Source organism: Capra hircus, chromosome 3 (assembly GCF_001704415.2).
Source record: "Capra hircus breed San Clemente chromosome 3, ASM170441v1, whole genome shotgun sequence".
Classification (NCBI taxonomy): domain Eukaryota; kingdom Metazoa; phylum Chordata; class Mammalia; order Artiodactyla; family Bovidae; genus Capra; species Capra hircus.
In genome coordinates, this window is record NC_030810.1 from 5557302 (window position 1) to 5570596 (window position 13295).

Genomic DNA, 13295 nt, shown 5'->3' on the forward strand with positions numbered 1-13295 from the left:
AAACTAAAACATGCTGAAAAGTTTCCAATGCAAAGCATCGAATATTCGATTGGAGCTCTGAAATTAAGTGTAACCTACAGAGCCAGGCCTGCAGGTGGGGCGGAGGGGCATAGGAGGAAGGGGTGTGGTGCCTGTGGCCACCACAGTCTCAGAAGCCCACCTGGGCCAGACCTTTAAAAAGAATGTTCAGTTCAGTTGCTTAATCATCTCCGACTCTTTGCGACCCCATGGACTGCAGCATGCCAGGCTTCCCTGTCCATCACCAACTCCCAGAGCTTGCTCAAACTCATGTCCATGGAGTCAGTGACGCCATCCAACCATCTCATCCTCTGTTGTCCCCTCTCCTCCTGCCTTCAGTCTTTCCCAGCATCAAGGTCTCTTCCAATAAGTCAGTTCTTCGCATCCAGTGGCCAAAGTATTGGAGTTTCAGATTCAGCATCAGTCCTTCCAATGAATATTCAGGACTGGTTTCCTTTAGGATGGACTGGTTGGATCTCCTTGCAGTCCAAGGGACTCTCAAGTCTTCTCCAACACCACAGTTCAAAAGCATCAATTCTTTGGTGCTCAGCTTTCTTTATAGTCCAACTTTCACATCCATACATGACTATTGGGAAAGCCATTGCTTTGACTAGACTTTTTTAACTTAAAAAGGTGTTTTCACCTTTAAAAGGGGTGGGGTGGGGCAGGGGTCAAAGTCCCTGTAGCTCTAACTTTGCAGGGTTCTTTGTTTCAGAAATCTGTACTTAAGCACTCTGAGCAGTAAAAGTGAAGCCAGTGCATTGAGCCCAGGCACCCATGCATTTATTATTGTCTCACTTTCATTATTAAAAAGCACAGAGACACCCCTTTGCCAACAAAAGTCCATCTAGTCAAAGCTACGGTTTTTCCAGCGAGAGCTGAACCATAAAAGTACCAAAGAATTGATGCTTTCAAACTGTGTTGCTGGAGAAGACTCTTGAGAGTCCCTTGGACGGCAAGAAAATCAAACCAGTCAATCCTAAAGGAAATCAACACTGAATATTCACTGGAAGGACTGTTGCTAAAGCTCCAATACTTTGGCCATCTGATTTGAAGAACTGACTCACTGGAAAAGACCCTGATGCTGGGAAAGACTAAAGGCAGGAGGAGAAGGGGACAACAGAGGATGAGATGGTTGGGTGGCATCATCGTCTCAATTGAGCAAACTCTGGGAGATGGTGATGGACAGGGAAGCCTGGTGTGCTGCAGTCCACGGGATTACAAAGAGTCAGACACGACTTAGCGACTGAACAACACTTTCATCAAACACATGCAGCTGTTAGATAAATTTACTATCAGATAAATGCAGGCCAGGGAAAAAATACTAAATAGAAGAAATATTTTAAAACCACTGCCAACACCACAAAACATCCCCAAGTGTTTAATACAGCCTGGAAAGCAAACCAGCCAGCCAGAGTGCACCAGCAGCCGAGGGTTCAAGACCCAGCTCACGGCCCACCTGCCTGGACAGCATCGGCCTCAGCCCTGCCAGCGAAGACTCCACAGGTGTGAAAACACACATACACGGCACACACACTCGCACGCCGATCTACCACCACCCCAGCCCTGAAAGCCAGAAATCACAGGGGAACCCAGGAAAACCACCTTGATCTTTTTTTAAGGGGTTTTGGTTCGGGAAGATGCCCTAGAGAGGGAATGGCAACCCACTCCAGTATTCTCGCCTGAAGGATCCCATGGACAGAGGAGCCTGGCGCGCTGCAGTCCATGGGGTCATGAAGAGTCAGACAGGACTAAGCAACTAACAGTTTTCAACTCTGAGATGCAGGAAGCAAGCTAGGGAACATCCCTGTTAAGGGACTGACAGCTTGAGGCCCCTGAGAAATTACATCTTCGAAATAAATGACAATAGCAAGGGGGGGGGCAGTAGAACAAAGACCTGAGACCACGGGGATCTGCCCCGGCCAGAGACCACCGCCCCATGTCATCCCATCCCCTCGGCTCACAGACCCACACGCACTCTGCCTGACCCTCTCGGTGTGGTCCCAAGTGTACAGTCCCCAGGGCTGCTCGGAGACACTGGCGTCGCTAAACCCTGCCTGCTCATGAAGACGCCCAATGCTGTGCCAGGGTCTAAGAGCCTAAGAAGATGAAAGCCTCTGGCCCCCGCCACCCGAGGGGCTGCTCAGTGACAGGGAGGACAAAGCAGCCTAAGTCTCCCCAGCACGCGCCTTTCAGCCCCCAAGCCCCAGACCACCTCCGTGCAGCAGAGAAGGTCATCGGAGCAGCAGCTAAGCTGGAGCCTGGGGGCCCCTGACTGATGGGGGCTCGGGCACCCTTTCCGATCTCCCCGTCCATCGCCACAGACAGCTCCACAGACCTCTCTCCACTGACAACCCATTGGTCCTATTGATCTGCGGTTGCAGCAATCAGTGAATCAACAAAAGCAGAGCGCTCCCGACAGCCCAGCCTGGAACACGTCATGCAGGTGTGGCGGCTGCTAATTGCCTTATTGTGACACAGCAAAAACAGTTTAAAAATAAGTGTAATCGGCCTGGTCCTCGAATAGCAGAGTCTAGTGGCAGGAGCTCCCCAGGCAGGCAGGGGATGGGGGATGGCCCCATGGTCCCCTTGTGGTCCCAAGCGCCCGAAGCTCTGTCCCTTCACTGCACGACGCTGGGCTTTGCTGCACAGCCCCGCCCCTTGAAATAGACCACAGTTTCTATTTCAGCCACGGAGACCCCGGTCCAGGCAGTAACAGGCACAAGCCATTGGGCACAAGCAGGACAAAATTCCGTTTCACTGGAAAAGACACAACAGACTCTCAAAGGGCCTGGGGCGTGAGTGGTGGGAGCTGATCTTTCTTCTGAACGCGGTCTGCACCTGCAGGGCACACTGAGGACCCAGAGAGAGGCAGAAAGTTCCAGAAGTGTGCTATGGGGCAGAGGGGCTAGCAATGCAAAAGGCAACTGAGCTGTGGAGCCCTCCCTAACCTCGAGACCCAGGGAATGAAGGGACGCGGCTGGGACAGGCAAAAAGCGCCCCCCACACCCAGGACCCCCCAAAGGCATGCTGAGACCTAACACCTCACTCAGACACCTCGACTGGCCAAAGGGCCCAAAGACAGGGCACAGTCCGGACCTGACTGTCCCAGGGCAGAGACCAGAGGCGAAATCCAGGGGACAGTCTTCAACGACAGAGCTTAAACTCCTGGGGATAGGGGCTTTCCCTCAAGACAGATGCTTGGTGCTGAAATCCTGCCCTCCCTCAAGTCTGCTCAGATAAACCTCCGGCTCTGTTCTGTGAAGCAAGAGGGCATTCCTGTTTATTTTGGAAACGGAAGAATCGAAAAGCTGACAGGTCATCTAAACAAACAAGCCGCCTTTCAAAGGCTGGTCACCAGTATAAGGGCTTTTATCTGCAAGTTTTATCAAGTTGCAAGGGACATGCACCAGGAACATCTAAGTCTGGAAATCCACCTGAAATGGACTGTCAGCCGCTATCTAAGGTGAAGGACCCTTCTAGGATTTACCGGGCATTATGCGCACAAATCATATAATCACCCCAAAGGCAGACCTGCTACAAATAAAAGTCAGGCTTCAGAGGCAGCTGGAGGTAATTTCTGGACATAAAAGGTATTGGCTAACATCTGCCACCCAGGAAGCCTAGACGGAAAGCATGACTTGGCCTGATGGAACCTGAGGGCTTAATCTCCTTCCCAGAGATCGATAACATTCTAAAGACTCGGAAGAAAAGGAAAATGCCACAAAAATCTCCCACAGTGTGGAAAACTCATGCCTCGGGAATGCAGACCTGTTCAATACCAACTACGTGGGCTTCCCAGGTACCACAGTGGTACCGACTCTGTCTGCCAACACAGGAGACGTAAGAGACATGGGTTCAGTCCCTGGGTCAGGAAGATCCCCTGGAGGAGGAAGTGGCAACCCATTCCAGTATTCTTGCCTGGAGAATTCCATGGACAGAGGAGCCTGGCGGGCAACAATCCATGGGGTCACAGACAGTCAGACAAGGCTGAGTGGCAGAGAACAAACACACACACCTGGATTCTTCAGCTGAGAATGGCTCGCACTTTCAGGGCTGGGCTGACACTCTCAGAGCTGGGGTCCACCCCTTCCTGGCTGCCCTGGACAGAGGCTGCTGCAGGCCCCACCCAGCTGACCTTTAACCTGCAGGTCTGAGAAGCAAGCCCATATGTAATAATGTTTGAGATTCATCAGGATGGAGTGGACGGGGAATTAGGGAAGGAGGTTAAGCAAAAGGCTTTCCTCTGAACCAGAGTTCGGAAGCGGCCTTCGAATCTGCCGGTCAGCGGCTGATGTCCAAACCTCCCTCGGGTGTTGCAGGCAGGCAAGTACCCTTTGCAGGAGGAGGAAGTGAGCTTCAAGGCTCAGCAAGTAGAAATCTCAACCACAGCTTCCTGGCCTACCGAGTCAGGTACTCGTGAATTTAAAAATTTTAACCAACTTAAATATTAAATATCAAATGTATTATTTTATGATTTATAAAATGTTATATATGTGTACAGTGTATGAACTGTAAATAGAGTAAATATTAAATATTAACCAAAATTTAAACGTGTATTTCAGAACGATAAAAGAGGCAAATACATTCGGGGAAAAAAAAAAGTCAGTGGAACCCAAACTGTAACCCCTTCCTAGGGTGTCCTTTTTTTCACTGTACAGGAAAGTACGACTTCTCACATACGCAGCACCCCACTCGCCCCACTTACTGGCCAGGGAATCAGCAGCTTGGGGCAGCACCCACACCCTCACCTCCAGCCCGGAGTTCCAGGAACACAGGGAACCGAGGCACAGAGAGGCCACAGAACGTGCCCGTGGACGCACATCCAGAAACAGAAACACCAGGCGCTGGGCGCCAGGAGCCCCGGCCCCGGCCGACAAGCCACACGGGCGCGAGACCAGTTTGAAAGGGGCTTCACGGTGAGCCCACTGGCACTCCATGAGAACACAAGGAAACCAAACTCAGCAGAGCAGCCTCACAGGGTACAACGAGCTCACCATCAGACCCTCTGCCAGACGCCACGTGGTGTGTCTGGGTGGGACACGACAGATCTCCCGGAGGGTCTCATGCTGACTCATCTGTGAATGATCTACTCCGAAAGGTCCCTCATACCCACCGGAGTCCTCGGGTCGCGGGAGGCAGGGTGAGGATGCAGTGCTCGGAACAGCTCTTGGAAACAAACACGTTTGGCTCATGTCAGAACACCATGAATCCAGATAGAGCTAACTCTTCCAGTTACACAGATGAAGGGGGTGGGGCACGGGGGAGAAGGAAAAAAGACCACTCTGCCCCCCCCCCCCCCACTTAAAAACCGAAGGCGCAACAGCCAGCAATTTAAAAAGCAGCAGCTAAAATGAAGGTCATCAGAAAACACAGGATGAAGCAGCGGAAACAAAATACAAGGTTTCATACTCGTAGTGTTGGGAACGCATTTGCCCCACTTGGGCAAAGTTACACGTCAGAGCAACCCCAAGTCCAAGCATATCCACATATGTGATATGTTCTATTCTGGGGCCTTTTGCAAACACACACACACACACACACAACAAGCAATTATTATAAAGCGAAGCTGCTGGGCCACATAGTTTAGGGCTCTTTTTCACACTCATTCTGACCTTCCTGAGAAGAAGGGGATGACAGAGGATGACATGGTTGGATGGCATCACTGACTTGATGGACATGAGTTTGAGCACGCTCTGGGAGATGGTGAAGGACAGGGAAGCCTGGCGTGCTGCAGTCCATGGGGTCACAAGGAGTCAGACACGACTGAGCGACTGAACAACGGCGACAACTGGCCTTCCTGAGAATCAGTCACAGGGACTCTACTTAAATCAACAAGGCAGCTGGACCTCAGGGCAGTGAAATGACTTCTCAGGGCGCCTTGAGCCTAAGTTTGCAGCCAAGACCAAACGGATTCCACTGACTCCAGAAGCTGCACCCTCTCCATGTGGCAACGGCTCCCACGATAAACACAACATTCTTTCCTGCCACCATCATTGTGTAACTCACATACCTGAAATCAGTTCAAGGCAAGAACGCTAACAGAAAGCAAAGAAAGAAAGAAGCATGGGCTATAGGAGAATCAGATTAAGGTGAGGCTGGGACAGCACCCACCACCTTGAAGCCAGAAGGACAAAGGACGTCAGGATCATGGGGGGTCTCAATGGCCCAACAGGGGCCCAGGAAGCAAAGCCAAGCCACTGGGGCAGCTGCCACCTGTGGGAGTGGCCTTGGGGGGAGCGGGGGTGGGAGCAGACTTCCCTCGGTCCGAGATTGCTGCTGCTGTGCTCAGTTGTGTCCGACTCTTTGTGACGCTTTGGACAGCAGTCCTCCAGGCTTCTGTGTCCCTGGGATTCTCCAGGCAAGAATACAGGAGTGGGTTGCCATGCCCTTCTCCACGGGATCTTCCCAACCCAGGGATCAAACCCAGGTTCTCCTACAATGCAGGCAGACTTTTTACCATCTGAGCCACCAGGGAAGCCCAAGACCACCAATTCCAGGCCCCGAGACAATCAACACGGCCCCCTTTCAACATCCCGACTCTGTCATGTGTGGAAGCCTCTGGTGACCGGGAACAACCCGTGTAAAGAGGTAGCCAACTCCAAGTGTGAGGAATGGCTTGTCTGTGCCTTCCGAGACCTGAGTCAACCTTTCCCTCACCAGTGACTCCTGGGTCCGTGTTATGTCTGCTTCTCAAAAACCGGGAGACAAGTCTCCAGGCTCCCGGGTTTCCCTTCCAAATTAGAAATCCCCTAGTGTCCTTAAGTGAACTGGGCTTCCAGAGCCTTCCGTGAACCAGATCAGGAAAGCAGATTAGGCCATCTCCTTTTAAATGCAAGGAAGGTCAGAGTCAAGTATGGTTGGGACTCTAGTCTGGGACCTAAAATAACCAGAAGGACGAGATATCTGAGTATCCAGGAGCTAAGGCTGAGCCGTGGGCACCACCGAGACAGAGCTTGCCTTGCTGGGCCCACCACTCCACCAGTGACCTGGCCAGGAACTGGGGCTGCAGGAAAGCAGGTTACAGGTGTGAAATCCTGTCACACACATCTCACAGACGGACTTTTCCGTTGTTTAAAAGCCCTTGCCAATTGGAACAGGAAGGTCCCAGATGGATAAACACCCACCATCCCCCACGTCCATCCACTGACCAAGAGGCATCTGGGTAATTCTGGTCTGAGGACAAGAGGACAGGAACTGCATCGGAGGCTGGTGGCAATCCTCAAGTGTCAGCCCTTGCAATGACAGGCACAGGGTCGAGAGGGAACACAAGATGCCCTGTGACAAGCATCTCAAACAGACGAACGTCCACGGCACGCAGCCCATGGAGTAAAGGGAGCGGCCCTACAGGTCGATTAAATGACTAAGTCAGGCAAGACCTTGCACGTAATGATCGCGCCAGAAGCAAATTCGGTACTTGCGAAGAATTCTCAATAAGGAATGGGAAGAAAGGGGCCCTCTTTTCCCCCTTCCCTCCCACCAGCTGAAGTGTGCCTCTTCTAATTATCTTCACTGGTCAGATAAGGAGAAGCCAAATAATTGCTTCCCAAGCCTCTGGCTGGTACACTCTGGTACTGAAGGAGTGACTGGGACTCCCATCCTCCAGTCCACAAAGCTCACTTCTTCTGTAAGCTTTCTGAACCTTCAGATCCAGGAGGGATATCAGAACTGAAAAACCAAAGCAAAAAAAAAAAAAAGAAAGAGAAATCAAGGAGAAGAGATGAGAAAACAAAAGGTCAGGACGAATCTTTGAATTAAGGCCAGGCAAACCAACAGATGTGTGCCAACACTTTCTAAACTCTACAAGCATATACAGTTTCGTCTTAAGCAAAGTATTAATAACAAGAGAAAAGAGAACAAATGTGAAAGCCAGGATCGGTGGAAATGCATGAGAGAGAGAATGTCTCAGACGGTAACCTACAGGCAAGGAAGCATCATCGCCATACTACACTCCAGTGTGAGCTGAACAAAACCCACATCGAAACGATGCTGGGCAGATGGCACTTTCTCTCAAAATGATGCAAAGGCAATAATCGCCCTTCTTTGTGCTAATCTGTTGACCTTAATACCAATTCTGTTCATCACCTGGGGATATAACTGCAGCTGCACATACTTTATCTCAATTGATGCCCTAAATAAATAAAACCTCTTTTTCATTATTTTACTCACAGTGTCACCATTTTAAATGAATATAATTTTTCACATAATTACAGAAAAAGCATAACAATAGCCTAAAAGCAATTTCCCAACATAAACAAAAAACTCATGCCAAAAAAGGAAAAAAGGATAAAGAAACCTCCTGGAAACCAAAACATTCTTTTTAATGCCCAACAGTGGCATTAGTCATATAGATCAGGGAAACAGTAATCTTTTTTTTTTTTTTAAAAGGAATTAATTATAGAAACCTCAACCAACTTGCTGATCGAGAATCTCCTCTTTTCTACCTGGTAACCTCCTACCGATCCTACAAGACCCACTCCACCCCCTCTTTATGGCCATTTGCTCCCTTTTCTTGTGTCCTCCAGTTATTTCGTCAGTTCTTCCCACAAACACTTATTACAAGTCTATTTGCCAAGTCCAGCGCTCTTCATCCTGCATAAGGAAAAGGAATGGGACACCCAGAAGGGGCTCACTGAGCCTTAGACCTGGCAGGATATTAGGCCTTCTGACACACTAGGACTAGGGTTTAGACACCAAAGAATCTGCCTGCAATGTGGGAGATTCAGGTTTGATCCCTGGGTCGGGAAGATCCCCGGTAGAAGGGCATGGCAACCCACCTCAGTATTCATGCCTGGAGAATCCCATGGACAGAGCAGCCTGGTGGGCTAGAGTCCATGGGTCGCAAAGAGTTGGACACGGCTGAGTGACTAACACTTTTTCACACTTTTTGATAATCAGACCTTACTGTAACATGTTAGGGTCAGTGCTCCAATGGAGGTCTGCTGTGCAGAGAAATGCAGTCATATCTTCCCCAAAGTACCCATGAAGCTGTGCTTCACAGGATTCACCATCTTCCCCAACAGCCACGGACCTTGGAAGTCAGGAACTGTGCCCTAGGAAGCCCCAGCTCTCTTGCAGAGTACACGACAGAAACCCAAATGCCTCTTAATGCAACAGAAACAGAAAACAGCCCAAAATACAAAGCGGTACCAGTGCTTTATAGCTGCGTCTTATACTTCCAAACATTTTAAACTGTATAACCACCCAGATGGCTGCACTGGGCCCATGTTAAAACTGGAGGATTCTTCAGCAGAGGCACTTTCAAACATTCCTTTGGGGACAGGATATTCCAAGGCCAGGTTGAGATTAACAGAGACGCTGACAGGTGACTAGGATGAAAAGTGGGCTCCAACTAGGGAAAATTAACATGGCAAGACACAGCCCAAATCTCAGGCGCACACACAGCGTCTCTCGCTGCCCAGTGAGGCTCTGCGTCCCAGGTGGGCTGTTCCGTCTCCAGGAAAACGAGTCGTCAACCTTATAAATAAAACAATGGGGATTTTCCTAAATGTGTACCTGGAATAATTAACTTAAAAAAAAAAGTGAATTCCAAACTGTTGAGTATGTAATTAGTTCAAAATGTCTCAAACGAGAAACTTCGAGTGACACTCTTTCTTTAAAGCCCTGAAAGTCCTTCTCAGCAACAAATCAAGTTTCAAAGTGTAGCATGGAAACATATACATCACCATAGTGAAACAGCCAGTGGGGATTTGCTCTCTGACACAGGGAGCTCAAATCAGGTGCTCTGTAACAACCCAGAGGGAAGGGATGGGGAGCGGGCTAGGAGGGAGGTTCAAGAGGGAGGGAACAGGTGTATATCTATGGCTGATTCACGGCTGATGTACAGCAAAAACCAACACAATGCTGGAAAGCAGTTATCCTCCAATTAGAAACAAACTTTAAAAAGGTACCCCAAAAATGTATCAGGTTATTTCAGTTATTTCATTTCATTATTGCTTCACCTCTCCACTGAAGTTTAAAAAAAAAAAACTATAGAACAGTCTCTCTGCCTACACAAATTGAATGATGAAAATTAAAGAGAATCAAAAATTAAACAGCAAAGCCACTCATCAAAACATGTTGTCAAAAATCAGTTGTAAATGACTAATTTAAAGAGCTAATCTCAGTCGGGGCTATCAATGAATCACTTTATTGCTGTAATCAATCCTCCCAGACAGCAAAAGAACACGCCGAAAACACGTGTGACCCTGGCCTGCCATTGCCCACAGCTGGTCCCAAAGAGTATCTGCAGGCTGGCCAGGCCAGCGCCAGCGAGTGACACCCGACAGCCTAATGAATCATTCATCATTTGAGCTTTCCTTGTATTAAATTATACTGGTGTCAACATACTCTGCCCCGTTACATGCATATTGAGTAACAGAAAACTGCCCTTGATCTGACATAAGGCCTCTCTGAAACATTCTTTGTTGCTGTCGGTGTTCAGTCCTCAGTCATCTCTGATTCTTTTCAACCCCATGGACTGTATGTAGCCCGCTGGGCTCCTCTGTCTATGGGATTCTCCAGGCAAGAATACTGGAGCGGGTTGACATTTCTTCCTCCAGGGGATTGTCCTGACCCGGGTGTCGAACCCGCATCTCCTGTGGTTCCTGCATTAATAGGCAGGTTCTTTACCACTGCGCCACCAGGGAAGCCCCTGAAACATTCCAGGGCTTCCTAACAGCTAGGAATCCGAGGACAACAGCCCTGGAACCCTGGGAGGCGAAGGATACACATCACTGGGGAGAAAGGGGAAGAGCCTCCTCAATGGACAAAACCATTAGGGATTAAAAACTATGAGAAATCACCCCATACCAGTAGGAGCTTTTAATCTTTAACCCTCAGTTCAGTTCAGTTGCTCAGTCGTGTCTGACTCTTTGAGGACCCCATGGACTACAGCACACCAGGCTTCCCTATCCATCACCAACTCCTGGAGCTTGCTCAAACTCAAAACTCTTTAACCCTAAAGCCTTGAGGTAAGGTTATAAGAAATCCATAGCAATGTGATGTATGAACCTGTGTGCATTCTTAAAATCAGACTCTAACCATCTTACAAAGGTACCTGGTCCAAGACTAAGCCAATTAACTCTAAGAGGCCAGTTACATAATAATCAGGTAATCTTTCAAAGTTCTTTTCCAAGAGTCAGTTCAAAAACTTAACAGCTGAGGGATTTCCTAGGCAGTCCAGGGGTTAAGACGCTGCACTTCCGATGCAGGGGGCAGGGGTCTGATCCCTGGTCAGAAATGGCATGGCCAAATTAAAAAAAATTTAACAGCTGGAAGTGTGTAACAAAAGGAAAACTTGCCCCCCACGACAAATCTCCTCTAAGGCCCTTTACACTTGAAAGGACGTCAAAGTCTGACACAAAGTGGCTGAGATTTAAAGCTAGTGACTGCTCCTCTTCAAACACATCACATCACAGGTCTGCAACAGCTTACCTGTAACTCTGATATCCAAACAGTTCTGAAGATGGAAGCCTGACTCACAAACGTTTAGCAGCCTCTCGGTGACAAAGCATATTTATCATGCCGAGCGTGAACATCTCCAGCTTTGCTGCACTTTGAGAGTGTCTGATTACAGGGTGCTGCCCGACCTCACAAGCCGTGTTCTGCCACACCACACCACACTACTTGACCTTCCTGAAATCCTCATCTTCCAGATCTGGCAAAGCCATCTGGCTCCGTAGTTTAAGGCGCTACAGACATTCACAGGGAAGACTGAACCTGGGGCTCCATGGCGCAGGAACGCTACCCGAGAGAGGATTCTGCCCAAAATTCAAAACCTCATTTAAACAGCACCTAAATGTTGCATAATCTACGCCACAGGAAGCAAGTATGATAAAATGAGAACAGCAAAAAGCTGTGGGGCTGCACCTTTTCCTTGGAATTAGACACAGGCCTTACAAAAATCCTGAGGACACTTACGCTTCAAGCCTGTTTGCCAAAAGACAGGCGAAGGAAGTAGTTCTGTGATTACCTAGAACTGTGAAATAAGGCCCTAGAGTTCTGACTGCGTGTCCTCTAATCTAGTTCGTGAACATTTGTTTTCCCACACAACCCACAATGCTAGAGGGTTACTCTTAGATGAAAGTAATTCCACCCTGAGAAGGAAGGGCCACAGGGATAAAGCAACCAAGTGTGATTTTAATTATTACTATATTTTATATACTGCCCTAGAGAGAGAAAAAATTCCCGATACACTTCACATCTTTACTACTCCAAACCGACTATCAATCCATTTGACCAGCTTCTAACTTGCCTGCATAGCCACGACGAAGCACTTGCCTCCTCAGTGGTGTGTGGGCCAGCTCCACGCCCCCCACTGCTGGTGTACTTGTCTGCAACTCAGGCAGCTAATTACTATTTTCTACAAAGACTGTGAGAACAAAGATGCAAGCCTGCTATCATAGAGGAAGAGCTGCCTGCAGAGCAGAACTTCCCCCCCAGAACACAAGTGATGGCAGCGGTAACTTACTACAAACCAAGGGTCTCAGCTTTCAATGAGGGCAATAACTTGTGTCGTTTTTAATATTTTAAGGGTATGTGGGAAGGGATGGGAAAATGGTGGAAGTCAAATGTGGTGTCTTCTAAAAAATTCCAGGGCAGGTTAAAACAAAAGGTGTGTGCAGCAAGTTAACTACAGAGAACTACAGAGAACTGCTATGTCCTCATTAATCAAAAAATTCAGATTTTAACACACCGCACATTTGACTGCCTGGTTCCAAACATCCTCTGTCACCTGAGGATGAACCGGAGCGGATGGGAACATGACATCGCCTGTGTTCAGTTTACCCTAAAAAGAACTTCAGTGAGGGCAGTGGTTTCTTTGTGTCGGCTGGTTTTAATATAGGGCTTGGCAGCCAGCTAACCTGTGAAGTCCACTAAGGAGGAACACTGTCTCCAGGGGTGGTGAGTTAGCAGTTGAGAACCTCTAATTAAAAATCCACACTACAGTGCTTCACCCACCTCCATCTCTACTGACGGCAGAGTTTGGTAATTAGCAGAAAGGACGTTACTAATGATTTCTCGGTGGTGGAAAATGCACCCGACCAATATTCTCAGACATTGCTCACAGCCCTCCCCGGTGAGAAGGGTGCAACAATCCAGCCATCCCCCTGCACCTGGCCTCTTCCCTTTAGGGTGCTGCCCAGGCACGCAGAGTTTTGCTGTTTCTGGAGAATTCTGACTCCCAAACAAGTACCAGAAGGTCAGTTGGTTCTTCCAAGGGAGTATTACATCTGCCTCCAGAACCTTCTCTGCAAGCCCTTTGGCAGAACAGA

At 48.8% G+C, this 13295-nt stretch overlaps 1 protein-coding gene across 9 annotated transcripts in view; it reads right to left on the minus strand.

The window, feature by feature from the left end:
- Nucleotides 1-13295, minus strand: part of AGAP1 (ArfGAP with GTPase domain, ankyrin repeat and PH domain 1) — a 571803-nt gene that overhangs the window by 396973 nt on the left and 161535 nt on the right. The window lies entirely within an intron of this gene.